This window comes from Eriocheir sinensis, chromosome 49 (assembly GCF_024679095.1).
Source record: "Eriocheir sinensis breed Jianghai 21 chromosome 49, ASM2467909v1, whole genome shotgun sequence".
NCBI classification, from domain to species: domain Eukaryota; kingdom Metazoa; phylum Arthropoda; class Malacostraca; order Decapoda; family Varunidae; genus Eriocheir; species Eriocheir sinensis.
In genome coordinates this window covers 12,786,300-12,813,716 of record NC_066557.1, presented here as the reverse complement: position 1 = coordinate 12,813,716, position 27,417 = coordinate 12,786,300, and the positions used below count along the sequence as shown (strand labels likewise).

At 44.6% G+C, this 27,417-nt stretch overlaps 2 long non-coding RNA genes across 15 annotated transcripts; both read left to right on the top strand.

Moving 5' to 3' along the window:
* The first annotated feature begins 157 nt into the window (after positions 1-157).
* Positions 158-7,474, top strand: LOC126981671 (uncharacterized). Of its 9 annotated transcripts, none has more exons than XR_007734029.1 (5): positions 158-390; positions 2,803-2,907; positions 3,431-3,640; positions 6,160-6,264; positions 7,314-7,474. It is a non-coding gene; the product is annotated as an uncharacterized LOC126981671 (long non-coding RNA). The 9 variants fall into 9 exon arrangements; XR_007734030.1 differs by lacking the exon at positions 158-390 and adding an exon at positions 502-600; XR_007734026.1 differs by lacking the exon at positions 158-390 and adding an exon at positions 1,552-1,650.
* Positions 7,475-10,178: 2,704 nt separating this feature from the next.
* On the top strand, positions 10,179-26,617 carry LOC126981984 (uncharacterized). Of its 6 annotated transcripts, none has more exons than XR_007734416.1 (5): positions 10,179-10,333; positions 19,015-19,117; positions 20,925-21,248; positions 25,936-26,014; positions 26,232-26,617. It is a non-coding gene; the product is annotated as an uncharacterized LOC126981984 (long non-coding RNA). The 6 variants fall into 6 exon arrangements; XR_007734413.1 differs by having other exon boundaries at positions 10,180-10,333; positions 19,015-19,107; positions 26,232-26,616; XR_007734414.1 differs by lacking the exon at positions 10,179-10,333 and adding an exon at positions 10,729-10,745 and having other exon boundaries at positions 19,015-19,107; positions 26,232-26,616.
* The last annotated feature ends 800 nt before the right edge of the window (positions 26,618-27,417 follow it).

The following is a 27,417-nucleotide window of genomic DNA, read 5'->3' as shown; positions in this document are numbered from 1 at the left end:
CACCAGGGTCATAAAACTACCCCTGGAAATGCCCACATCTCCTAGGAAAGCCTTGTCAAATAGGTGTTTCTTCAGGTTCATGGTACAGATTAAGGGTCAAACTACCACCAGGGTCATAAAACTACCCCTGGAAATGCTCACACCTCCTAGGAAAGCCTTGTCAAATAGGTGTTTCTTCAGGTTCACGGTACAGAGGAAGGGTCAAACTACCACCAGGGTCATAAAACTACTCCTGGAAATGCCCACAACTCCTAGGAAAGCCTTGTCAAATAGGTGTTTCTTCAGGTTCACGGTACAGAGGAAGGGTCAAACTACCACCAGGGTCATAAAACTACCCCTGGAAATGCCCACAACTCCTAGGAAAGCCTTGTCAAATAGGTGTTTCTTCAGGTTCACGGTACAGAGGAGGGGTCACACTACCACCAGGGTCATAAAACTACCCCTGGAAATGCTCACACCTCCTAGGAAAGCCTTGTCAAATAGGTGTTTCTTCAGGTTCACGGTACAGAGGAAGGGTCAAACTACCACCAGGGTCATAAAACTACCCCTGGAAATGCCCACAACTCCTAGGAAAGCCTTGTCAAATAGGTGTTTCTTCAGGTTCATGGTACAGAGGAAGGCTCAAACTACCACCAGGGTCATAAAACTACTCCTGGAAATGCCCACAACTCCTAGGAAAGCCTTGTCAAATAGGTGTTTCTTCAGGTTCACGGTACAGAGGAAGGGTCAAACTACCACCAGGGTCATAAAACTACCCCTGGAAATGCTCACACCTCCTAGGAAAGCCTTGTCAAATAGGTGTTTCTTCAGGTTCATGGTACAGAGGAAGGGTCAAACTACCACCAGGGTCATAAAACTACCCCTGGAAATGCTCACACCTCCTAGGAAAGCCTTGTCAAATAGGTGTTTCTTCAGGTTCACGGTACAGAGGAGGGGTCACACTACCACCAGGGTCATAAAACTACCCCTGGAAATGCTCACATCTCCTAGGAAAGCCTTGTCAAATAGGTGTTTCTTCAGGTTCATGGTACAGAGGAAGGGTCACACTACCACCAGGGTCATAAAACTACCCCTGGAAATGCCCACAACTCCTAGGAAAGCCTTGTCAAATAGGTGTTTCTTCAGGTTCACGGTACAGAGGAAGGGTCAAACTACCACCAGGGTCATAAAACTACCCCTGGAAATGCTCACACCTCCTAGGAAAGCCTTGTCAAATAGGTGTTTCTTCAGGTTCACGGTACAGAGGAGGGGTCACACTACCACCAGGGTCATAAAACTACCCCTGGAAATGCCCACAACTCCTAGGAAAGCCTTGTCAAATAGGTGTTTCTTCAGGTTCATGGTACAGAGGAAGGGTCAAACTACCACCAGGGTCATAAAACTACCTCTGGAAATGCTCACACCTCCTAGGAAAGCCTTGTCAAATAGGTGTTTCTTCAGGTTCACGGTACAGAGGAAGGGTCAAACTACCACCAGGGTCATAAAACTACCCCTGGAAATGCTCACACCTCCTAGGAAAGCCTTGTCAAATAGGTGTTTCTTCAGGTTCACGGTACAGAGGAAGGGTCAAACTACCACCAGGGTCATAAAACTACCCCTGGAAATGCCCACAACTCCTAGGAAAGCCTTGTCAAATAGGTGTTTCTTCAGGTTCATGGTACAGAGGAAGGCTCAAACTACCACCAGGGTCATAAAACTACCCCTGGAAATGCCCACATCTCCTAGGAAAGCCTTGTCAAATAGGTGTTTCTTCAGGTTCACGGTACAGAGGAAGGGTCAAACTACCACCAGGGTCATAAAACTACTCCTGGAAATGCCCACAACTCCTAGGAAAGCCTTGTCAAATAGGTGTTTCTTCAGGTTCACGGTACAGAGGAAGGGTCAAACTACCACCAGGGTCATAAAACTACTCCTGGAAATGCTCACACCTCCTAGGAAAGCCTTGTCAAATAGGTGTTTCTTCAGGTTCATGGTACAGAGGAAGGGTCAAACTACCACCAGGGTCATAAAACTACCCCTGGAAATGCCCACATCTCCTAGGAAAGCCTTGTCAAATAGGTGTTTCTTCAGGTTCACGGTACAGAGGAAGGGTCACACTACCACCAGGGTCATAAAACTACTCCTGGAAATGCCCACAACTCCAAGGAAAGCCTTGTCAAATAGGTGTTTCTTCAGGTTCACGGTACAGAGGAGGGGTCACACTACCACCAGGGTCATAAAACTACCCCTGGAAATGCTCACACCTCCTAGGAAAGCCTTGTCAAATAGGTGTTTCTTCAGGTTCACGGTACAGAGGAAGGGTCAAACTACCACCAGGGTCATAAAACTACCCCTGGAAATGCTCACACCTCCTAGGAAAGCCTTGTCAAATAGGTGTTTCTTCAGGTTCATGGTACAGAGGAAGGGTCAAACTACCACCAGGGTCATAAAACTACTCCTGGAAATGCCCACAACTCCTAGGAAAGCCTTGTCAAATAGGTGTTTCTTCAGGTTCACGGTACAGAGGAAGGGTCAAACTACCACCAGGGTCATAAAACTACCCTTGGAAATGCTCACACCTCATAGGAAAGCCTTGTCAAATAGGTGTTTCTTCAGGTTCATGGTACAGAGGAAGGTCAAACTACCACCAGGGTCATAAAACTACCCTGGAAATGCTCACACCTCCTAGGAAAGCCTTGTCAAATAGGTGTTTCTTCAGGTTCACGGTACAGAGGAAGGTGCAAACTACCACCAGGGTCATAAAACTACCCTGGAAATGCTCACACCTCCTAGGAAAGCCTTGTCAAATAGGTGTTTCTTCAGGTTCATGGTACAGAGGAAGGGTCAAACTACCACCAGGGTCATAAAACTACCCCTGGAAATGCCCACAACTCCTAGGAAAGCCTTGTCAAATAGGTGTTTCTTCAGGTTCACGGTACAGAGGAAGGGTCAAACTACCACCAGGGTCATAAAACTACCCCTGGAAATGCTCACACCTCCTAGGAAAGCCTTGTCAAATAGGTGTTTCTTCAGGTTCAAGGTTCAGAGGAAGGTCAAACTACCACCAGGGTCATAAAACTACCCCTGGAAATGCACACACCTCCTAGGAAAGCCTTGTCAAATAGGTGTTTCTTCAGGTTCACGGTACAGAGGAAGGGTCAAACTACCACCAGGGTCATAAAACTACCCCTGGAAATGCTCACACCTCCTAGGAAAGCCTTGTCAAATAGGTGTTTCTTCAGGTTCACGGTACAGAGGAAGGTCAAACTACCACCAGGGTCATAAAACTACCCTGGAAATGCTCACACCTCCTAGGAAAGCCTTGTCAAATAGGTGTTTCTTCAGGTTCACGGTTCAGAGGAAGGGTCAAACTACCACCAGGGTCATAAAACTACTCCCTGGAAATGCTCACACCTCCTAGGAAAGCCTTGTCAAATAGGTGTTTCTTCAGGTTCATGGTACAGAGGAAGGGTCAAACTACCACCAGGGTCATAAAACTACCCCTGGAAATGCCCACAACTCCTAGGAAAGCCTTGTCAAATAGGTGTTTCTTCAGGTTCATGGTACAGAGGAAGGGTCAAACTACCACCAGGGTCATAAAACTACCCCTGGAAATGCCCACAACTCCTAGGAAAGCCTTGTCAAATAGGTGTTTCTTCAGGTTCACGGTACAGAGGAAGGTCAAACTACCACCAGGGTCATAAAACTACCCCTGGAAATGCTCACACCTCCTAGGAAAGCCTTGTCAAATAGGTGTTTCTTCAGGTTCACGGTACAGAGGAAGGGTCAAACTACCACCAGGGTCATAAAACTACCCCTGGAAATGCTCACACCTCCTAGGAAAGCCTTGTCAAATAGGTGTTTCTTCAGGTTCACGGTACAGAGGAAGGGTCAAACTACCACCAGGGTCATAAAACTACCCCTGGAAATGCTCACACCTCCTAGGAAAGCCTTGTCAAATATGTGTTTCTTCAGGCTCACGGTACAGAGGAAGGGTCAAACTACCACCAGGGCCATTAAACTACCCCTGGAAATGCTCACACCTCCTAGGAAAGCCTTGTCAAATAGGTGTTTCTTCAGGTTCATGGTACAGAGGAAGGGTCAAACTACCACCAGGGTCATAAAACTACCCCTGGAAATGCTCACACCTCCTAGGAAAGCCTTGTCAAATAGGTGTTTCTTCAGGTTCATGGTACAGAGGAAGGGTCAAACTACCACCAGGGTCATAAAACTACCCCTGGAAATGCTCACAACTCCTAGGAAAGCCTTGTCAAATAGGTGTTTCTTCAGGTTCACGGTACAGAGGAAGGGTCAAACTACCACCAGGGTCATAAAACTACCCCTGGAAATGCTCACACCTCCTAGGAAAGCCTTGTCAAATAGGTGTTTCTTCAGGTTCATGGTACAGAGGAAGGGTCAAACTACCACCAGGGTCATAAAACTACCCCTGGAAATGCTCACATCTCCTAGGAAAGCCTTGTCAAATAGGTGTTTCTTCAGGTTCATGGTACAGAGGAAGGGTCAAACTACCACCAGGGTCATAAAACTACACCTGGAAATGCTCACACCTCCTAGGAAAGCCTTGTCAAATAGGTGTTTCTTCAGGTTCACGGTACAGAGGAAGGGTCAAACTACCACCAGGGTCATAAAACTACCCCTGGAAATGCTCACACCTCCTAGGAAAGCCTTGTCAAATAGGTGTTTCTTCAGGTTCACGGTACAGAGGAAGGGTCAAACTACCACCAGGGTCATAAAACTACCCCTGGAAATGCTCACACCTCCTAGGAAAGCCTTGTCAAATAGGTGTTTCTTCAGGTTCACGGTACAGAGGAGGGGTCACACTACCACCAGGGTCATAGAACTACTCCTGGAAATGCTCACACCTCCTAGGAAAGCCTTGTCAAATAGGTGTTTCTTCAGGTTCACGGTACAGAGGAAGGGTCACACTACCACCAGGGTCATAAAACTACCCCTGGAAATGCTCACACCTCCTAGGAAAGCCTTGTCAAATAGGTGTTTCTTCAGGTTCATGGTACAGAGGAAGGGTCAAACTACCACCAGGGTCATAAAACTACCCCTGGAAATGCTCACACCTCCTAGGAAAGCCTTGTCAAATAGGTGTTTCTTCAGGTTCACGGTACAGAGGAAGGGTCACACTACCACCAGGGTCATAAAACTACCCCTGGAAATGCTCACACCTCCTAGGAAAGCCTTGTCAAATAGGTGTTTCTTCAGGTTCACGGTAAAGAAGAAGGGTCAAACTACCACCAGGGTCATAAAACTACCCCTGGAAATGCTCACATCTCCTAGGAAAGCCTTGTCAAATAGGTGTTTCTTCAGGTTCATGGTACAGAGGAAGGGTCAAACTACCACCAGGGTCATAAAACTACTCCTGGAAATGCCCACAACTCCTAGGAAAGCCTTGTCAAATAGGTGTTTCTTCAGGTTCACGGTACAGAGGAAGGGTCAAACTACCACCAGGGTCATAAAACTACTCCTGGAAATGCCCACAACTCCTAGGAAAGCCTTGTCAAATAGGTGTTTCTTCAGGTTCACGGTACAGAGGAAGGGTCAAACTACCACCAGGGTCATAAAACTACCCCTGGAAATGCCCACAACTCCTAGGAAAGCCTTGTCAAATAGGTGTTTCTTCAGGTTCACGGTACAGAGGAAGGGTCAAACTACCACCAGGGTCATAAAACTACCCCTGGAAATGCTCACACCTCCTAGGAAAGCCTTGTCAAATATGTGTTTCTTCAGGCTCACGGTTCAGAGGAAGGGTCACACTACCACCAGGGTCATAAAACTACCCCTGGAAATGCCCACAGCTCTCACGAAACCCTTGTCAAATATGTGTTTCTTCAGGCTCACAGTTCAGAGGAAGGGTCAAACTACCACTAGGATCCTAAAACTACCCCTGGAAATGCCCACAGCTCCTACGAAAGCCTTGTCAAATAGGTGTTTCTTCAGGGTCATGGTACAGAGGAAGGGTCACACTACCACCAGGGCCATTAAACTACCAATGGAAATGCCCACAACTCCTAGGAAAGCCTTGTCAAATAGGTGTTTCTTCAGGTTCACGGTACAGAGGAAGGGTCAAACTACCACCAGGGTCATAAAACTACCCCTGGAAATGCCCACAACTCCTAGGAAAGCCTTGTCAAATAGGTGTTTCTTCAGGTTCATGGTACAGAGGAAGGGTCAAACTACCACCAGGGTCATAAAACTACCCCTGGAAATGCCCACAACTCCTAGGAAAGCCTTGTCAAATAGGTGTTTCTTCAGGTTCACGGTACAGAGGAAGGGTCAAACTACCACCAGGGTCATAAAACTACCCCTGGAAATGCTCACACCTCCTAGGAAAGCCTTGTCAAATAGGTGTTTCTTCAGGTTCACGGTACAGAGGAAGGGTCAAACTACCACCAGGGTCATAAAACTACCCCTGGAAATGCCCACAACTCCTAGGAAAGCCTTGTCAAATAGGTGTTTCTTCAGGTTCACGGTACAGAGGAAGGGTCACACTACCACCAGGGTCATAAAACTACCCCTGGAAATGCTCACACCTCCTAGGAAAGCCTTGTCAAATAGGTGTTTCTTCAGGTTCACGGTACAGAGGAGGGGTCACACTACCACCAGGGTCATAAAACTACCCCTGGAAATGCCCACACCTCCTAGGAAAGCCTTGTCAAATAGGTGTTTCTTCAGGTTCATGGTACAGAGGAAGGGTCAAACTACCACCAGGGTCATAAAACTACCCCTGGAAATGCTCACACCTCCTAGGAAAGCCTTGTCAAATAGGTGTTTCTTCAGGTTCACGGTACAGAGGAGGGGTCAAACTACCACCAGGGTCATAAAACTACCCCTGGAAATGCTCACACCTCCTAGGAAAGCCTTGTCAAATAGGTGTTTCTTCAGGTTCACGGTACAGAGGAAGGGTCAAACTACCACCAGGGTCATAAAACTACCCCTGGAAATGCTCACACCTCCTAGGAAAGCCTTGTCAAATAGGTGTTTCTTCAGGTTCACGGTACAGAGGAAGGGTCAAACTACCACCAGGGTCATAAAACTACCCCTGGAAATGCTCACACCTCCTAGGAAAGCCTTGTCAAATAGGTGTTTCTTCAGGTTCACGGTACAGAGGAAGGTCAAACTACCACCAGGGCCATTAAACGACCCCTGGAAATGCTCACAACTCCTAGGAAAGCCTTGTCAAATAGGTGTTTCTTCAGGTTCACGGTACAGAGGAAGGGTCAAACTACCACCAGGGTCATAAAACTACCCCTGGAAATGCTCACACCTCCTAGGAAAGCCTTGTCAAATAGGTGTTTCTTCAGGTTCATGGTACAGAGGAAGGGTCAAACTACCACCAGGGTCATAAAACTACCCCTGGAAATGCCCACAACTCCTAGGAAAGCCTTGTCAAATAGGTGTTTCTTCAGGTTCATGGTACAGAGGAAGGGTCAAACTACCACCAGGGTCATAAAACTACCCCTGGAAATGCTCACACCTCCTAGGAAAGCCTTGTCAAATAGGTGTTTCTTCAGGTTCACGGTACAGAGGAAGGGTCAAACTACCACCAGGGTCATAAAACTACCCTGGAAATGCTCACACTCCTAGGAAAGCCTTGTCAAATAGGTGTTTCTTCAGGTTCATGGTACAGAGGAAGGGTCAAACTACCACCAGGGTCATAAAACTACCCTGGAAATGCTCAACTCCTAGGAAAGCCTTGTCAAATAGGTGTTTCTTCAGGTTCACGGTACAGAGGAAGGGTCAAACTACCACCAGGGTCATAAAACTACCCCTGGAAATGCCCACAACTCCTAGGAAAGCCTTGTCAAATAGGTGTTTCTTCAGGTTCACGGTACAGAGGAAGGGTCAAACTACCACCAGGGTCATAAAACTACCCCTGGAAATGCTCACACCTCCTAGGAAAGCCTTGTCAAATAGGTGTTTCTTCAGGTTCACGGTACAGAGGAAGGGTCACACTACCACCAGGGTCATAAAACTACCCCTGGAAATGCTCACAACTCCTAGGAAAGCCTTGTCAAATAGGTGTTTCTTCAGGTTCACGGTACAGAGGAGGGTCACTACCACCAGGGTCATAAAACTACCCCTGGAAATGCTCACACCTCCTAGGAAAGCCTTGTCAAATAGGTGTTTCTTCAGGTTCACGGTACAGAGGAAGGGTCACACTACCACCAGGGTCATAAAACTACTCCTGGAAATGCCCACAACTCCTAGGAAAGCCTTGTCAAATAGGTGTTTCTTCAGGTTCACGGTACAGAGGAGGGGTCACACTACCACCAGGGTCATAAAACTACCCCTGGAAATGCTCACACCTCCTAGGAAAGCCTTGTCAAATAGGTGTTTTTGGCTAACGAAATGTCTTGTAATACGGCTCTATAAGGTTGGTATTGTCAAATGCGTTCGTTCTTTTGAGTTCTAATGAGTTGTCGAGTTCTAATGAGTGTTCTTTTAGGTTCACGGTACAGAAGAAGGCTCAGACTACCACCAGGGTCATAAAAGTACCCCTGGAAATGCCCTAAACTCCCACGAAAGACTAGTAAATTACGTGTTCTAATGAGTGTTCTTTTAGGTTCACGGTACAGAAGAAGGCTCAGACTACCACCAGGGTCATAAAAGTACCCCTTGAAATGCCCTAAACTCCCACGAAAGACTAGTAAATTACGTGTTCTAATGAGTGTTCTTTTAGGTTCACGGTACAGAAGAAGGCTCAGACTACCACCAGGGTCATAAAAGTACCCTGGAAATGCCCTAAACTCCCACGAAAGACTAGTAAATTACGTGTTCTAATGAGTGTTCTTTTAGGTTCACGGTACAGAAGAAGGCTCAGACTACCACCAGGGTCATAAAAGTACCCCTGGAAATGCCCTAAACTCCCACGAAAGACTAGTAAATTACGTGTTCTAATGAGTGTTCTTTTAGGTTCACGGTACAGAAGAAGGCTCAGACTACCACCAGGGTCATAAAAGTACCCCTGGAAATACCCTAAACTCCCACGAAAGACTAGTAAATTACGTGTTCTAATGAGTGTTCTTTTAGGCTCACGGTACAGAAGAAGGCTCAGACTACCACCAGGGTCATAAAAGTACCCCTGGAAATGCCCTAAACTCCCACGAAAGACTAGTAAATTTTGTGTCATTGTGCTCAGAAATGTTTAATTAAAAATATGGCCCTGATGGAGAGAGGCGTCGCTGAGGTCAGACAGGCCAAGCTGGAGTCCAAAGTGACGGCTCTGTAGGACTGTGCCAATGATTCAGAAGTGCCAGGCAACAGAGCAGCAATGAAGGCTCTTGTTGACCGTATGGCTCAAGTTGAAAGCAGACTCGAGTGCCATTCAAGATAGTCTAGTCTGGACCATGCCGGGTCTGTGTCTCTCTCTCTCTCTCTCTCTCTCTCTCTCTCTCTCTCTATCTCTCTATCCATCTATCTATCTATCTTTCACACACACCGTGAGAGAGAGAGAGAGAGAGAGAGAGAGAGACACACACACACACACACACACAGAGAGAGAGAGAGAGAGAGAGAGAGAGAGAGAGAGAGAGAATTACATATCAGACAATCACAGGGAGACAGTAACGCACAGAGAGAGAGAGAGAGAGAGAGAGAGAGAGAGAGAGAGAGAGAGAGAGAGAGAGAGAGAGAGAGAGAGAGAGAGAGAGAGAGAGAGAGAGAGAGAGAGAGAGAGAGAGAGAGAGAATTACATAGAATTACATATCAGACAATCACAGGGAGACAGTAACGCACAGAGAGAGAGAGAGAGAGAGAGAGAGAGAGAGAGAGAGAGAGAGAGAGAGAGAGAGAGAGAGAGAGAGAGAGAGAGAGAGAGAGAGAGAGAGAGAGAGAATTACATAGAATTACATAGAATTACATATCAGACAATCACAGGGAGACAGTAACGCACAGAGAGAGAGAGAGAGAGAGAGAGAGAGAGAGAGAGAGAGAGAGAGAGAGAGAGAGAGAGAGAGAGAGAGAGAGAGAGAGAGAGAGAGAGAGAGAGAGAGAGAGGAAAAAAGGTTTATGAGAACAGAAAAAGATAAAAAAAGAGAAAAAAAGAAAAATACACGGAAAACAACGAGAAAAACAAGTAGATGAAGAATAGGAAGATAAAAAGAAATAGAAAAAGAAGAAGAAGAAGAAGAAGAAGAAGAAAATGAGTCAGTCTCCCGCGCGAATCAGCTGAGTTGGTCTGTGACGCAGCGCAAAACTTAATCCTTTTTACTTATTTTGCGCTAAGTACGCGGTGCCAGCAAACCACAGTGCCACAGGAAGGATAAAAAGGGCCAGAGATTACGTGGGTGCCATATATAGACCTTGGGAGCCCCTAAATAAGGTAAAAAACGATGATAAACTGAGGGGAGGGAGGGAACATGGCGGGTGAAGGAGGGGAGTTCACTCAAGTGCCGACGTTTTTTTTCGTGTTTTTGGGCATGTTACGTGTTCCCTAAGTGCCACAGTGCCATCAAGGGAAGACAAAGGTGCCAGTGATGTCACAGTGCCAATCCTAGGTCCTGGAAAGCTCGGATAATGTGATAAATAGGACAAAATGAGAGAAGGGGAAAAATGGCGAGGGGGGGATGGAGTTGCAATTATATATTTTAAAGTTTTAGAGGGAATTACGTGTTCCCGAGTGCCACAGTGCCATTGAGAGGGGAATGTGGTGCCAGTGATCTTGCAGTGCCATTCCTAGTGCCTGGAAAAGCTTGGATACGGTTTGAAATAAGAAAGTCAAGGGAGGAAGTGAGGTAAGTGCTTATTATTATTATTATTATTATTATTATTATTATTATTATTATTATTACTACTACTACTACTACTACTACTACTACTACTACTATTATTATTATTATTATTATTATTATTATTATTATTATTATTATTATTATTATTATTATTACTACTACTACTACTACTACGTCTACTACTACTAATACTAATACCTACTATTATTATTACTATTATTATTATTATTATTATTATTATTATTATTATTATTATTATTGTTATTACGAGAAAAGTGAGGATGAATTCGTAAGATTAAAAAGAGAGAGAAAATGCTGTAAAGTGTTGTAAATAACGTTTTTGATATTAATGCTCTCTCTCTCTCTCTCTCTCTCTCTCTCTCTCACACACACACACACACACATGCACACACCACTCCGTAGCTCAGTCGGTTAGTGCGCTGCCAGGCTTCAAGGACACACACACACACACACACACACACACACACACACACACAGACAGGCAGACACACCGTTCCAGTAGCTCAGTGGATAAAGCTCCGCTGGCAGGCTGAGGTTCGAGCCTGGTTAAGCAATAATAATTAACCATTTAAACGATAATTATATATGAAGGCAGTTATTTGGGTTCTCGTTCTTTCCTCCTCCTCCTCCTCCTCCTCCTCTTTATCCACCTCCTCTCCTCTTCTTAAGGATATAGGTGGCCGAGCTTGGGGAGGTCATTCATATCAATTATTCATTTTTTTCTTATTTCCCTCCTCCTCCTCCTCCTCCTCCTCTTATCCACCTCCTCACCTCTTCTCTTTTTCTCTTCTTTTTCTCATTCAAAGGTGATTCAGGTATTGGAGAGAGTGGGCAGACAGGTATAACAAGGAAGAAAATAATCGTAATAAACCAAGCCATATTAGTTGTCAAGGTATTTCTGGAGTTGAGGTAAACATGTAAGGTAAACAAGCAGACAGACAGACAAACAGATAGATAGACAGACAAATAGATAGACAGACAGGCAAAGATAGTAAGGAAAAAATAGTCGGTTACCTTGAAAATAATAATGACAGGTGTTGATTTTGTCTTTTTTTAGTGGATATGAAAGATAATTATGTTGAATTTTATAGTTAATTAATGATATTGTTGATGGGTATAGTTTCTCTCTCTCTCTCTTATAGTTTCACAAGAGCTGCTATAGTTGTGTGCATGTGTGTGTGTGTTTGTGTGTGTGTGTACCGATCTTTGGGTAGGACCACTCACACACAACACACCGCGACAACGAGGTCATTAATCCGTGCCTAACGTCGCGTACCTACTCACTGCTGGGTGAACAGGGGATACACGTGAAAGAAGATAAACCCAACTTACCTTCACCTTCGGGTTGTGAGGCAGACGCTCTATCCACTGAGCTACCGGGCCGTGTGTGTGTGTGTGTGTGTGTGTGTGTGTGTGTGTGTGTGTGTGTGTGTGTGTGTACCATTTCGTTTCTCCATACACTATATCTGAATGGAAATTGGTCAAGGGCCAAAAACAAGGAAAGAGAGAGAGAGAGAGAGAGAGAGAGAGAGAGAGAGAGAGAAATATCGCAATCAGTACTCTCTCTCTCTCTCTCTCTCTCTGTCTGTCTATCTACCTATCTATCTATCACACACACATACACATTAACTAACTCGTATAATGGTCGGAGATCACCCCCGCCCACACACACACACACACACACACACACACACACACACACACACACACACACACACACACACACACACACACACACACTGACAGATAGATAGATAGATATTTATTGACCACAAATATACATAAAACCAAAACATCATACATAAATCGGAAGTTATTTAAGAATGCTAATAATTCCGTTAATATAAGAACATTTCCAATTTCTAGTCCACATTCAGCACTTCAGTAAAATCTTTATATAGTCACTAAAATATACAGAGCTCTTGTGTCTTTACTGGCTAAAAAAATAGTTAAAAATTAAGCTTTACAAAGTTTGATAAATATATGAAACTACTTATTTGAGACATTTTCAGAATACATTGTGATAAAAGAAAAACCTTAAACAGAAGCCCAGGAAGATAACGAATTCCCTAAGATAAATATACTGAAATGTTAATAGCCTGGACATCTTAAAATATCCAGGACATTTATAATTGTAATGAGCTTATTCGGATCGGGCCCGTGATCAGGATATGATAAATTACACACACACACACACACACACACACACACACACACACACACACACACACGTTTAACTAGCCCGTATAATATTATGAGAGGTGTGGTGTCATCTGCCATCCGGTGTCGTGAGACATCCCATATCCATATTTTACCATCGCGGAACGTAAACTTTACTATCATGGAGTGACTAAGTGAAACATCTAAGTGTAAAACAGTACTAATGAGGACTTAAATAGCGATGCAAGGCTTATTAGGTCACAAGAAGAAGAAGAAGAGTGATTGTTAATATCCTCGTTATATACACACACACATACGTCATCATTTGCTTTCATGATAAAATAAATAAACTTGGGTGGGACAGACCCCGACAAAAAAAAAAAGCAGATGACAAAAGACACGGTACCTTGTCGAAATTCAGGTATATGAGGATATGGGATGTCTCATGATACCCGGATGTCTCATGACGCCACACCCTGGGCTTAACGACATTCAAAGTGGCCGTTAACACACACACACACACACACACACACACACAGAACCCTTAACAATAGGCTTGCTCCGCCCCTTCCAACAGGCAAACAAGCGAATTACACGGAACAACTATTACGCACACACACACACACACACACACACACACACACGACCGTTAACTAGAGGCCTGCTCCCCCCCCCACCAACAGGCAAACAAGCGGACTACGCCGAACAGCTATCACACACACAAAGAAGAGTTGGCGGGACAAGCGCACTCCCTTCCTTTCTGCACCCTGTACCTTCCGTCAGCCCTTCAGTCTCTCACAAACCTCCACCTCCTCCACAAGTCTCCGTCCATCATTCTGTGTGTTGGTGGCGGGAGCGCTTCGCCTGAACCCGCTGCTCCCGTATCTGCTAAGTGTTTATGTGTTACGGCCCCCGACTATGTATCTCCCGGGTCTCGATACCCGCCACATTATGTGTCTGTGTGCCGTACCCCGCCACGTAAATGTTGGACTCGGTTCGATACCCGCCCTCAGCACTTCCATGTTATGTGTCTGTGCTCCGTACCCGCCCACGTAAATGTTGGACTCGGTTCGAATCCCGCCCTCAGCACTTCCATGTTATGTGTCTGTGCTCCGTACCCGCCCACGTAAATGTTGGACTCGGTTCGAATCCCGCCCTCAGCACTTCCATGTTATGTGTCTGTGCTCCGTACCCGCCCACGTAAATGTTGGACTCGGTTCGAATCCCGCCCTCATCTACAAGCCCCGTCCTTAAGTAGGGGAGAGGGGTGATGATTCGGACAGTGGGATTGTCCGGCCATAGCACTTATTGTAAAGTGTATGGGAGTGAGTGCCGCGAGATTTTGTGTGAATATGCAAAACTTTGTTGCCTTGGCCCAGAAAGGGACAACCACGCCCTCAGAGCTGTTATTTTCGATGCAAGTCCTAATTTATGTTTTTTTTCATCTCGTATGTAATATTTTCAGGGTGGCAGACGTATTACCTTTGCAATCTTTGAGTTGGGACTGATAGTAATTATTTTTGGACATATTAATTAGGGTTTTTACGCGTTTCTTCAGGTATCTGTACCTATCTTGTAGTATTTTATCTTTTCTATTGTTTTTGAGGTTACGTTGTGTTGTATTTCTGAGATTTTTACATTCATTAATTTCATTGTTGATCCAGGGAGCAGGGGGCCGTTTTATTTCACGTGTTACCATTGGAGCAAGGTTGTCTAAGCATCTGGTGAACACTGAAGTTAGTATGCTCACTTGGTCATTAACATTATCCGTGTTTAATATTTGATTCAGTTCGGTGACGTTGTTTAGCAGGCTTTCGCAGAATTTATCTTTTAACTTTAAGTCTCTGAATGTTTTTATAACTGGTATTCGTTTTGGCTTTTCATATTGACTGTTGATGTTATAAGATCGTGATCATCTATAGGGTTAGGGATTACGTCACTGTGTAATATGAGGTCAGGGTTATTGGTTATTATTACATCCAGTAGTGTAGCAGTGGTGGGGGTTAGTCGTGTGGGTTTGCTTATTAGTTGTGTTAGTTTATTATTCTTTAGTAAGCGTGAGAGTTTGCTGGTAGGCGAGAGAAGGTCGTCATTTAGGTCGCCTAGTACTAGGAATGTTTTTTCATGAAGCATAATAGATCGTATAGTTTCAGTTATATGATCATATGAATTAGTGAGAGCCTTTGGGTGTCTGTAAATACATCCTACTATGACAGATGGTAATATCCTGCACTGCACTCGGACCCATATGTCTTCAGTCCCTGTTTGTTTAGTTATTTTAGTGTCTATTATTTCAGAAGCAAGGGTATCACTAACATAGAGACAGACACCTGCACCTCGGCCGCCGTCGCACCTGAACACTTTATAATTGGGAATGTTGATGTATGTGTCGGGAGTGTAAGGGGAGAGCCATGTTTCGCTGACGCAAAGAATATCTGTATTTCTGTCACTCATTAACATTTTATTTCATCAAAGTTTGCGAGTAGGGATTGGCCATTAATGTGATCTATGGTAAGACAGTCCTTGGAGTGTTCAGAGTTGTTAGGGTTTTCACTGGGAGAGGGAGAGTGAGAGAGAATAAGGGAGAGGGAGAGAGAGAGAATAAGGGAGAGGGAGAGAGAGAGAGAATAAGAGAGAGAGAGAATAAGAGAGAGAGAGAGAGAGAGAGAGAGAGAGAGAGAGAGAGAGAGAGAGAGAGAGAGAGAGAGAGAGAGAGAGAGAGAGAGAGAGAGAGAGAGAGAGGAGAGAGGAGAGGAGAAGAGAGAGAATAAGGAAGGAGAGAGAGAGAAAAAGGGTGATGGATGTGTTGGCTTAATGGTGATGGGGGTATTGACTTAATGGTGATGGATGTGTTGGCTTAATGGTGATGGGGGTATTGACTTAATGGTGATGGATGTGTTGGCTTAATGGTGATGGATGTGTTGACTTAATGGTGATGGATGTGTTGGCTTAATGGTGATGGGGGTGTTGGCTTAATGGTGATGGATGTGTTGGCTTAATGGTGATGGATGTGTTGGCTTAATGGTGATGGGGGTATTGACTTAATGGTGATGGATGTGTTGGCTTAATGGTGATGGATGTGTTGGCTTAATGGTGATGGATGTGTTGGCTTAATGGTGAGGGTTGTATTGACTTAATGTTGAAGGGTGTGTTGGCTTCATGGTGATGGGGTATTGACTTAATGGTGATGGGTATTGACTTAATGGTGATGGATGTGTTGGCTTAATGGTGATGGGGGTATTGACTTAATGGTGATGGGGGTATTGGCTTAATGGTGATGGATGTGTTGGCTTAATGGTGATGGATGTGTTGGCTTAATGGTGATGGATGTGTTGGCTTAATGGTGATGGATGTGTTGGCTTAATGGTGATGGATGTGTTGACTTAATGGTGATGGATGTGTTGGCTTAATGGTGATGGATGTGTTGGCTTAATGGTGATGGATGTGTTGGCTTAATGGTGATGGGGGTATTGACTTAATGGTGATGGATGTGTTGGCTTAATGGTGATGGGGGTATTGACTTAATGGTGATGGATGTGTTGGCTTAATGGTGATGGGGGTATTGACTTAATGGTGATGGATGTGTTGACTTAATGGTGATGGGGTATTGACTTAATGGTGATGGATGTGTTGGCTTAATGGTGATGGATGTGTTGGCTTAATTTAATGGTGATGGATGTGTTGGCTTAATGGTGATGGATGTGTTGGCTTAATGGTGATGGGGGTATTGACTTAATGGTGATGGATGTGTTGGCTTAATGGTGATGGATGTGTTGGCTTAATGGTGATGGGGGTATTGACTTAATGGTGATGGGGGTATTGACTTAATGGTGATGGATGTGTTGGCTTAATGGTGATGGATGTGTTGGCTTAATGGTGATGGATGTGTTGGCTTAATGGTGATGGATGTGTTGGCTTAATGGTGATGGATGTGTTGGCTTAATGGTGATGGATGTGTTGGCTTAATGGTGATGGATGTGTTGGCTTAATGGTGATGCGGGTATTGACTTAATGGTGATGGATGTGTTGGCTTAATGGTGATGGGGGTATTGACTTAATGGTGATGGATGTGTTGGCTTAATGGTGATGGATGTGTTGGCTTAATGGTGATGGATGTGTTGGCTTAATGGTGATGGATGTGTTGGCTTAATGGTGATGGATGTGTTGGCTTAATGGTGATGGATGTGTTGGCTTAATGGTGATGGGGGTATTGACTTAATGGTGATGGATGTGTTGGCTTAATGGTGATGGATGTGTTGGCTTAATGGTGATGGATGTGTTGGCTTAATGGTGATGGATGTGTTGGCTTAATGGTGATGGATGTGTTGGCTTAATGGTGATGGGGTAATTGACATAAGGGTGATGGATGAGTTGGCTTAATGGTGATGGATGTGTTGGCTTAATGGTGATGGATGTGTTGGCTTAGTGGTGTTGGGGTGTTGGCTTAATGGTGATGGATGTGTTGGCTTAATGGTGATGGATGTGTTGGCTTAATGGTGATGGATGTGTTGGCTTAATGGTGATGGATGTGTTGGCTTAATGGTGATGGATGTGTTGGCTTAATGGTGATGGATGTGTTGGCTTAATGGTGATGGGGGTGTTGGCTTAATGGTGATGGATGTGTTGGCTTAATGGTGATGGATGTGTTGGCTTAATGGTGATGGATGTGTTGGCTTAATGGTGATGGATGTGTTGGCTTAATGGTGATGGGGGTGTTGACTTAATGGTGATGGATGTGTTGGCTTAATGGTGATGGATGTGTTGGCTTAATGGTGATGGATGTGTTGGCTTAATGGTGATGGATGTGTTGGCTTAATGGTGATGGATGTGTTGGCTTAATGGTGATGGATGTGTTGGCTTAATGGTGATGGATGTGTTGGCTTAATGGTGATGGGGGTATTGACTTAATGGTGATGGATGTGTTGGCTTAATGGTGATGGGGGTATTGACTTAATGGTGATGGATGTGTTGGCTTAATGGTGATGGATGTGTTGGCTTAATGGTGATGGATGTGTTGGCTTAATGGTGATGGATGTTGTGTCTTAAGGGTGATGGATGTGTTGGCTTAATGGTGATGGATGTGTTGGCTTAATGGTGATGGATGTGTTGGCTTAATGGTGATGGATGTGTTGGCTTAATGGTGATGGATGTGTTGGCTTAATGGTGATGGATGTGTTGGCTTAATGGTGATGGATGTGTTGGCTTAATGGTGATGGATGTGTTGGCTTAATGGTGATGGATGTGTTGGCTTAATGGTGATGGGGGTATTGACTTAATGGTGATGGATGTGTTGGCTTAATGGTGATGGATGTGTTGGCTTAATGGTGATGGGGGTATTGACTTAATGGTGATGGATGTGTTGGCTTAATGGTGATGGATGTGTTGGCTTAATGGTGATGGATGTGTTGGCTTAATGGTGATGGTGGTTTTGTCTTAATGGTGATGGATGTGTTGTCTTAATGGTGATGGATGTGTTGGCTTAATGGTGATGGATGTGTTGGCTTAATGGTGATGGATGTGTTGGCTTAATGGTGATGGATGTGTTGGCTTAATGGTGATGGATGTGTTGGCTTAATGGTGATGGATGTGTTGGCTTAATGGTGATGGATGTGTTGGCTTAATGGTGATGGATGTGTTGGCTTAATGGTGATGGATGTGTTGGCTGAATGGTGATGGTGGTGTGTGCTTAATGTTGATTGATGTGTTGACTTAATGGTGATGGATGTGACTTAATGGTGATGGGGTATTGACTTAATGGTGATGGATGTGTTGGCTTAATGGTGATGGATGTGTTGGCTTAATGGTGATGGATGGGGTATTGACTTAATGGTGATGGATGTTTGCAGTATGTATGGACCAGCCTCGTGTGTCATGAAGTATGTAAATGGACCAGCCTCGTGTGTCATGAAGTATGTAAGAGGACCAGACTCGTGTGTCATGCAGAATGTATATGGTCAGTATGTATATGGACCAGCCTCGTGTGTCATGCAGTATGTATATGGACCAGCCTCGTGTGTCATGCAGTATGTATATGGACCAGCCTCGTGTGTCATGCAGTATGTTTTCTGTCAGATATGTTTTGTCTTCCCAGAGCTGCCGTGACAGAGGCCGGACTCGTGTGGGACCGCGGAGATGCCGGGCCAAGCAGGGGAGACATCACGGAGAGTCACACCAAGATAGATAGGTCAATTTAGGTCAACATATGTCCTCAGTGTGTTAGTGAGGATAGGCTATCACTGGTTAGCTGTCTAATCATTGGGAGTGACTAGTTTGCAGAGCTCGGCAACATTATGGAATACTAAATGATATCAAGTGATTGTTTTTAGTCTTAAGTTTACTCTCTCCTCCTCCTCCTCCTCCTCCTCCTCTGTCTATCTTCAACCCTTCCTTCCTTTTAATAAATAAGTTATCTTTTGCTTAATTAACGTTTATAATTCTTTCTGGTGGTCAAATCTTGCATCTCATTTCCCTATCATCCATTCTCTCTCCTCCTCCTCCTCCTCCTCCTCTCTATATATATATCTTCATCCCTTCCTTCCTTTTAATTAATGTCTAAGTTATCCTTTGAGTGACGTTCTTTCTGGCGGTCAAATCTTGCATCCTATTTCCTATCGTCCATTCTCTCTCTTCCTCCTTCTCCTCCTCCTCTGGCTATCTTCATCCCTTCCTTCCTTTTAAGTAATGTCTAAGTTATCTTTCGCTCAAGGTTCCTTCCAGTGTGTTTGTGGTGCCCGGCTCTGCTTGCTAGTTTGTTTTGTCACTGTATAATTGTCAATCCTATCTAGTTTTGTCACTGTATAATTGTTAGTCCTAGTTTGTTTTGTCACTGTATAATTGTCAGTCCTAGTTTGCTTTGTCCCTGTATAATTGTCCGTCCCAGCCAGGCGCCTCTTCCATGTAAAGATATCGGCAGCTTCAAGCCTTGCCGATATCTCAATCCGTACGTGAATGTAAATTAACCGAAATCCTTGTTACTAAGCCCTGCACGGTGCTCTCTCACATAATGCTTCTTTAAATTTTCAGTCTCACTTAATTTCCGGGGTTAGTAATATATTTTGCCATGAGTTAACTCCCCGTGATGGCCAGTTTCATGTACTATATATAAGTAATTTGCCTTTTGCATGGCTATAATTCTGCATCCGTGTCTAAGGCCCAGTTTCACAGTTCCTCATGATGGGTTAGTAAGCTCCAAAACCAATACCAGAGCCTTCGAAATTTCCTTGTACGGTGTCTGGAGTTTATATTCAAGTTCACAAATTTGACGAGACTATACAGGAAAGGTCTTGTGTGTTTATGCTACGAAGGAAAGGGAGGAGAAGGGAGATGAGATTAGGAGACGAGTGAGCCGAGATCCTGTTTATATTCAAGTTCACAAATTTGACAAGACTATACAGGAAAGGTCTTGTGTGTTTATGCTACGAAGGAAAGGGAGGAGAAGGGAGATGAGACGAGTGAGCCGAGATCCTGTTTATATTCAAGTTCACAAATTTGACGAGACTATACAGGAAAGGTCTTATATTGTCATGATACGAAGGAAAGGGAGGAGAAGGGAGATGAGATTGGGAGACGAGTGAGCCGAGATCCTGTTTATATTCAAGTTCACAAATTTGACGAGACTATACAGGAAAGGTCTTGTATATTTATGCTACAAAGGAAAGGGAAGAGAAGGGAGATGAGATTGGGAGACGAGTGAGCCGAGATCCTGTTTATATTCAAGTTCACAAATTAGACAAGACTATACAGGAAAAGCTGTGTTTATGATATGAAGGAAAGGGAAGAGAAGGGAGATGAGTAAGCTGAGATCCTGTTTTTATTCAAGTCCACAAATTTGACGACACAATACAGGAAAAGCTCTTTGTATTTAGTGTGTCATCGAAGACCGCACCATTTTGAACAGTATGGGATTCTATAGCTTGGTTCAGGAGTGTTACAAAGACTGTGATGGACTGTGGAAGCGGCCCTTAATGTTCCCTTTTCTAATATGCCTTTCTGTTTTTGCAGGATGCCGCGGACGGACCATGCAGAGGACTCATCGCGACGACACCAACGGTTTGGTTAAGTGGGTTCTCTTGTGTGTGCGTCTGTGTGTGAATGGCAGGCCTGTCGTATGATTGTGTGTGTGTGTGCGTTGGCGTTATGCCTTCGCACTATTATTTTGTTAGGATGTATTTTTGTGTGTGAACTTTTTGCACGTAATCTTTTTTTATACCCATAGCTAGCGTTTGTTTGTGTGGCAGTGTTCCGGGAGATGGACGCCGGGGGACATGGGCTTGGGGAGGCGCACATGACCTCCTCTGTCCGTGACCTCTTCAGCTGGGGAGACCGGTAAGCATTTTGATATAGTTGTGTGGATAATGGATATTGTTTTTTACAGCTAAAGAAACCACTCTAGGGCAATGAGAAAATAGGTTTAGAAAAAGCCCGTTAACCCCTTCCCGGCAGCAGGGCTGACATGATTTTCCACCAAGTTTAGTAGAAAACACTCACTTGTCAATCCTGTGTTGTGAGAATTACTTACTGTTTGGAACACTCTCATACACGGGAGATTTTAGTGCGGCTGGTGGTCGCAGTGAGCGTTTAGCACCACCAGCAAATACGCCTAACGCCCACTGCAAGCGTTTAGCAATGAAAGGGTTAAGTTAGACTGGTTATATGTATATTGATACATTCAAATGAAGGTTTAGAGTGTAACCACTGATGGTACATGAGTCAGGATCATCAAAATCATCCAAAAAAATCAGCATCTATATCCTCAGCTACCAAAGGAGTCATTTCCTCCGGCTCAAGAGGTCTCCTACTCCTTGACATGATAGACTATAATAATAAAAGAAACTAGGAAAAATGCAAAAATTCCCAGTGTCAGCTGATGTGCGTTGCATATGTAGTGCGGCGATGGCCTGATGAACGAGCCTCCCATAACCCACTTAGCCAGGGGGGCACCTCTTTGGCCGACTCGGTAAGGAGTGAGTGGCTCTCCCGTCACGCTGGTCGCGGGTTCAATCCCAGGCAGCCGGCGAATACCCTGATCTTGATTAATTCCTCGTGTTATTTCGATACACGCAGAGGACGTGTTGAGAAATAGGAAGGATTTAGAAAATACTCTCGTCGGTGAATTACACATATCCAACAAGGCACAAGGGTGACTGTCCTTGAGAGGCAATGTTGGCAAGTGTCCAGGGGTTTGAGATGCCTAATAATAATTTATTTTGTTCATTTTGTCAGTAGTAAGGAATCTTCTATTTTTTGGGGGGGTCGGCCCAGCCCGTTCTGGCGCAGGCGAGTGTTTATAGTGGCGCCATGATACTATCTAATGAGGGCAAATGAGAGCAAACGTCTATACACAGACGCGCCGACAAAAAGTCCCAATTTCCAAACGTCTCTATATAGATCCTCCGCAGGGAAGGGCTTAACCCGTGGGCGTCGGCAATGGGAAAGCCGAGAAGTGGCCGAGAAATGGCAAAATTACACTGCATTTTGAGACTAAGAAAAGAGCATGGAACGTACATCAGAGCACTTGCTCCTCTCATAACTATAAAGCCATTAAGAATATTTCTTTTACTCAAACTCCACTCTGTGTGGTGTTTGTCACAAAATAAACAGTCTTGTGACGCGTGACATCTAGCCGAGAGTCGCTTGTTGTCTACTTTAAAGAATTTGACAAGTGATTACTGTATGGATAGCTAATTCAGTCTGCCGTGACCTTACTGCACCACTTATCATGCATGGTGGGTTGCGGTATGCCACAACCACCTACAATTAGCTTGAATCAGGGGTTTTATGGCGAGCCCTTTTTAGGGTCCACCGTACCACAGCCATGACTCGTGAAACCCCAGAAAAGGGTCTGCCGATGTTCTTGGGTTAATTGCTGCTCCTTCAGAGACAAAAGTTATGAGCGGCCGAAAGAGAGGTCAGTTTCGGGAGGAGAGGTGTCTCGATACGTCATTCCTCGTGAGAGAATTCAAGTCGAAGGCAGAAGGAGATATAGACACAGGAAGGATGCTCCAGAGTTTACCAGTGTAAGGGATGAAAGAATGAAGATGCTGGTTAACTCTTGCATAATGGGTTTGGACAGTATAGGGATGAAAGAGTGGAGATGCTGGTTAACTCTTGCATAATGGGTTTGGACAGTATAGGGATGAAAGAATGAAGATGCTGGTTAACTCTTGCATAATGGGTTTGGACAGTATAGGGATGAAAGAATGAAGATGCTGGTTAACTCTTGCATAATGGGTTTGGACAGTATAGGGATGAAAGAATGAAGATGCTGGTTAACTCTTGCATAATGGGTTTGGACAGTATAGGGATGAAAGAATGAAGATGCTGGTTAACTCTTGCATAATGGGTTTGGACAGTATAGGGATGAAAGAATGAAGATGCTGGTTAACTCTTGCATAAGGGGTTTGGACAGTATAGGGATGAAAGAATGAAGATGCTGGTTAACTCTTGCATAATGGGTTTGGACAGTATAGGGATGAAAGAATGAAGATGCTGGTTAACTCTTGCATAAGGGGTTGGACAGTATAGGGATGAAAGAGTGGAGATGCTGGTTAACTCTTGCATAATGGGTTTGGACAGTATAGGGATGAAAGAGTGGAGATGCTGGTTAACTCTTGCATAATGGGTTTGGACAGTATAGGGATGAAAGAATGAAGATGCTGGTTAACTCTTGCATAATGGGTTTGGACAGTATAGGGATGAAAGAATGAAGATGCTGGTTAACTCTTGCATAAGGGGTTGGACAGTATAGGGATGAAAGAATGAAGATGCTGGTTAACTCTTGCATAAAGGGTTTGGACAGTATAGGGATGAAAGAATGAAGATGCTGGTTAACTCTTGCATAATGGGTTTGGACAGTATAGGGATGAAAGAATGAAGATGCTGGTTAACTCTTGCATAAGGGGTTGGACAGTATAGGGATGAAAGAATGAAGATGCTGGTTAACTCTTGCATGAGGGGTTGGACAGTATTGGGTATATGTAAGAGTAGTATTTATATATATGTGTGAAAAATTATTTAAATGAGTATATAATGTTAGGAATTGCAAAAATGATTATATATGCATAATAGAGGAGATCAGTGATGATTTGACCATTTATAGTTTAGAAAAATTCAGTTAAGTACGTGAGAGATAGAGATGGAATTTATATATTCTTAAAAATACTTAAAACTACTTATCCTCCCTAATTTCTATCTTTCCCATACTTAATTAAATTTTGGCATTACAATTTTGTTGACCTTACCCCGGTGGTGGTGGTAGCAGCATGGGTCATGTTTCTTAATGGTCCCTCCAAGCGAGAAAAATTAGAAAAATCACCCTCACACAAACCATTTCATAATATATATCAAAGCATTTGTGATCAGATTATGCATCATCTATTTTGGGGAGTTTAAATCATGGCACAAATTTGGCCCGTCGCTGCTACACGGTAAAGCCACAAATTTGGCCCATCGCTGCTTCACAGTAAAGCCACAAATTTGGCCCGTCGCTGCTACACGGTAAAGCCACAAATTATAGCCGGGAGCATTCTGGACCATCTAGAAAAGCATAATTTAATTCATGATTCACAAAGGGTAGGTCTTGCCTTACTAACATGTTTTCCTTCTACACTAAAGTAATCGAGGCAGTTGACCGAGATGAAAACTATGACATATTGTATCTAGATTTCAGTAAAGCGTTCGACAAAGTCCCTCATCACCGGCTATTACTAAAATTACAGGCTCACGGCGTAGCTGGTAAAGTTTTGAACTGGATCAGGGCGTGGCTCAGTGGTAGGAAGCAGAGAGTGCAGTTCAATGGTAAAAAATCTGAATGGGGCAGTGTTACGAGTGGAGTCCCTCAGGGGTCGGTGCTGGGTCCTCTGCTTTTTATTATTTACATCAATGACTCGGACACAGGAATTAGTAGTGATGTCAGCAAGTTCGCAGATGATACCAAAATCAGTAGAGTAATCCAATCAGACAGGGACGCTACCGTTTTCCAGGATGAGCTTGACAGACTATATGATTGGGCGGGGAAGTAGCAGATGGAATTCAATGTTGGGAAGTGTAGCATTCTGAGTGTAGGTAGGAATCATCCCTCACTCAATTACTCCTTAAATGGCACTCCTCTAAGCAGGTCTGGGCTTGAGAGAGACTTAGGAGTCCTAGTGAGCGTTGACCTCCGTCCTAGGGCTCAATGCATTCAGGCCAAAAATTGGGCCAACAGAGTACTTGGTTTCATCTCAAGGAGCGTAAGCAATAGGAGTGCTGAAGTCATCCTCAAACTTTACTTAACACTAGTTAGACCTCATCTCGATTATGCGGTTCAGTTCTGGTCCCCCTACTATAGAATGGATATCAAGATGTTAGAATCTGTACAGAGGAGGATGACAAAGATGATTCAGGGGGTGAGAAACTTGCCTTATGAAGACAGGCTGAAGCAGTTAAATCTACACTCGCTAGAAAGGCGAAGGTTGCGAGGAGACTTGATCGAAGTCTATAAATGGATGAAGGGATTTAATAAAGGGGATGTCAATAAGATTTTGATAGTAAAAGAGCCAGGTAGGACGCGTGGCAATGGTTTTAAGTTAGACAAATTCAGATTCAACAAAGACATAGGCAAGAATTGGTTTACTAACAGAGTGGTGGATGAGTGGAACAGGCTTGGGGGCCATGTTGTGGGTGCCAATACCATAGATACATTCAAGAAGAGGTTAGATAAAGCCATGGCCTTGTATAGCCTAACCAGCCTCTTGCAGACTCCTTATGTTCTTAACTCTTGCATAAGGAGTTTGGACACACAAACCATTTCATAATATATATCAAAGCATTTGTGATCAGATTATGCATCATCTATTTTGGGGGGTTTAAATATCATGGCACAAACTTGGCCCATCGCTGCTACACGGTAAAGCCACAAACTTGGCCCGTCACTGCTGCCGGGTTAATGGAGCAGCCACCTGTGTCTGAGCCAAGATGTCTGGATGTCTCTGCCGCTGCCTCTCCGCATGTCTGAGTCTCCCTGTACTTCCAGTGTGTTGCCCCGCCTGGAGAGACACGTTGATGGAGGTGGCCGTGTGTGTCACCCTTTGCCTGTATCCTCTGGCGCCCAGGTAAACAATGATAATGATTATGATAATACCAATAATAGTAATGAATATAATAATACCAATAATAGTAATGAATATAACAATACCAATAATAGTAATGAAATGATAATCAGTCAAATAACAAGATCATTAAATACTGTTGCTCTAGTATAATTTTCATAGTGTGTCTAATTCTCCGTCAGTCTCCTGGGTTGTGTCTAAGTCGGTCTTGTTCTTTCAGAGGCGCGTAAGCGGAGAGCATCGGCGCAGCGCGGGAGCAGCACGTCAGGGTGTAGGGTGTTTGTTTAGCTGGTGTAGGGTGTTAGGGTGTTAGGGTGTTAGGTGTAACAACGGTTGGCTCTTTCACAGAACGGGTGTGACTCCGTTCTGCGTTTGAGTCTTCCACCTTCAGACGGTCTCCCTCCGAGATGTCTGAAGTTTTTTTGTCGGTTTTCTCCGTAGGAGGAAGCCGACTCTAGCTACTCTGGCCTCTCTTCCGGGTGTCAGAGCGGTCGGGCTCTGCTTGGCCAGGCGTTAGTCTTTCGCGTTGTCTCCGCCGACGTTTTGCCAGACTCTTCCGTAAGGTTGAGCCTGGCTTTTTTATTAGGTGGATCAGGCTGCCTTCTTCCAAGGAGTCTGATGGGAGTGAGTCTTTTTTGGTGTATGCCTGTGGGTACTTAGTGGGTAAGGGAGGGTGGGGTAGAATGGTTGGTGGGCTGGAAGTGGGTTGGGGGATGAGCCTCCTGGGATTTGGGTTGTGTCGAGCCTTACCGCCTGGTGTGTTGGGTAACCTTCACGCCAGGGGGGGGGTGCCAAGACCATATCCATCTCCTGGGCAGGGCGATTCCCCTTTCCCATGCCAACTGGCCCTCCTCCGTCTGCCTCCCCAAACCCCCGCTGAGTGCTTGTGTGTGTTATTTTATTTAGGATGTCTTTTTTTTCTATGCCTTTTTCCCGTGTGTTTATACCCAATAGCTAGCGTGTGTGTGTGTGTGTGGCAGTCCGGAGGCGCGTGCAGCGAGGACATCACATCACGTCACTACGGTATATCCACGGTATTTGGTTTAGTGTGTGCTGTGTGTGTTTGTGTGTGTGATGGCAGGCCTGCCGTGTGTTTGACCTTTTGCTGTGTGTTGCTGTGTGACTGCTAGGATTTCATTTCTATGCATGTTTTTTTCCCCATAACCCCCTTCCTCCCTAGCTCTTTAGCTGTTGTCCCTGGCAGGCGCTGGGTGGATGCTGCCGGGCGACCAACGGCGGTGGCGGTGTGCAACGCGGGAGCTGCTGAGGTTTGGGGTAGCACTACGGTGCAGGTTATGTAGGGTGTGTGAGTTTTTTTTTTGTGTGAGTGTCTTTTTTGTGTGGGGACTTAGCTAATCACTGTGTCAGGAAGGCATGGGCGTGGCCGTCTGTCCATCAGGCCGACG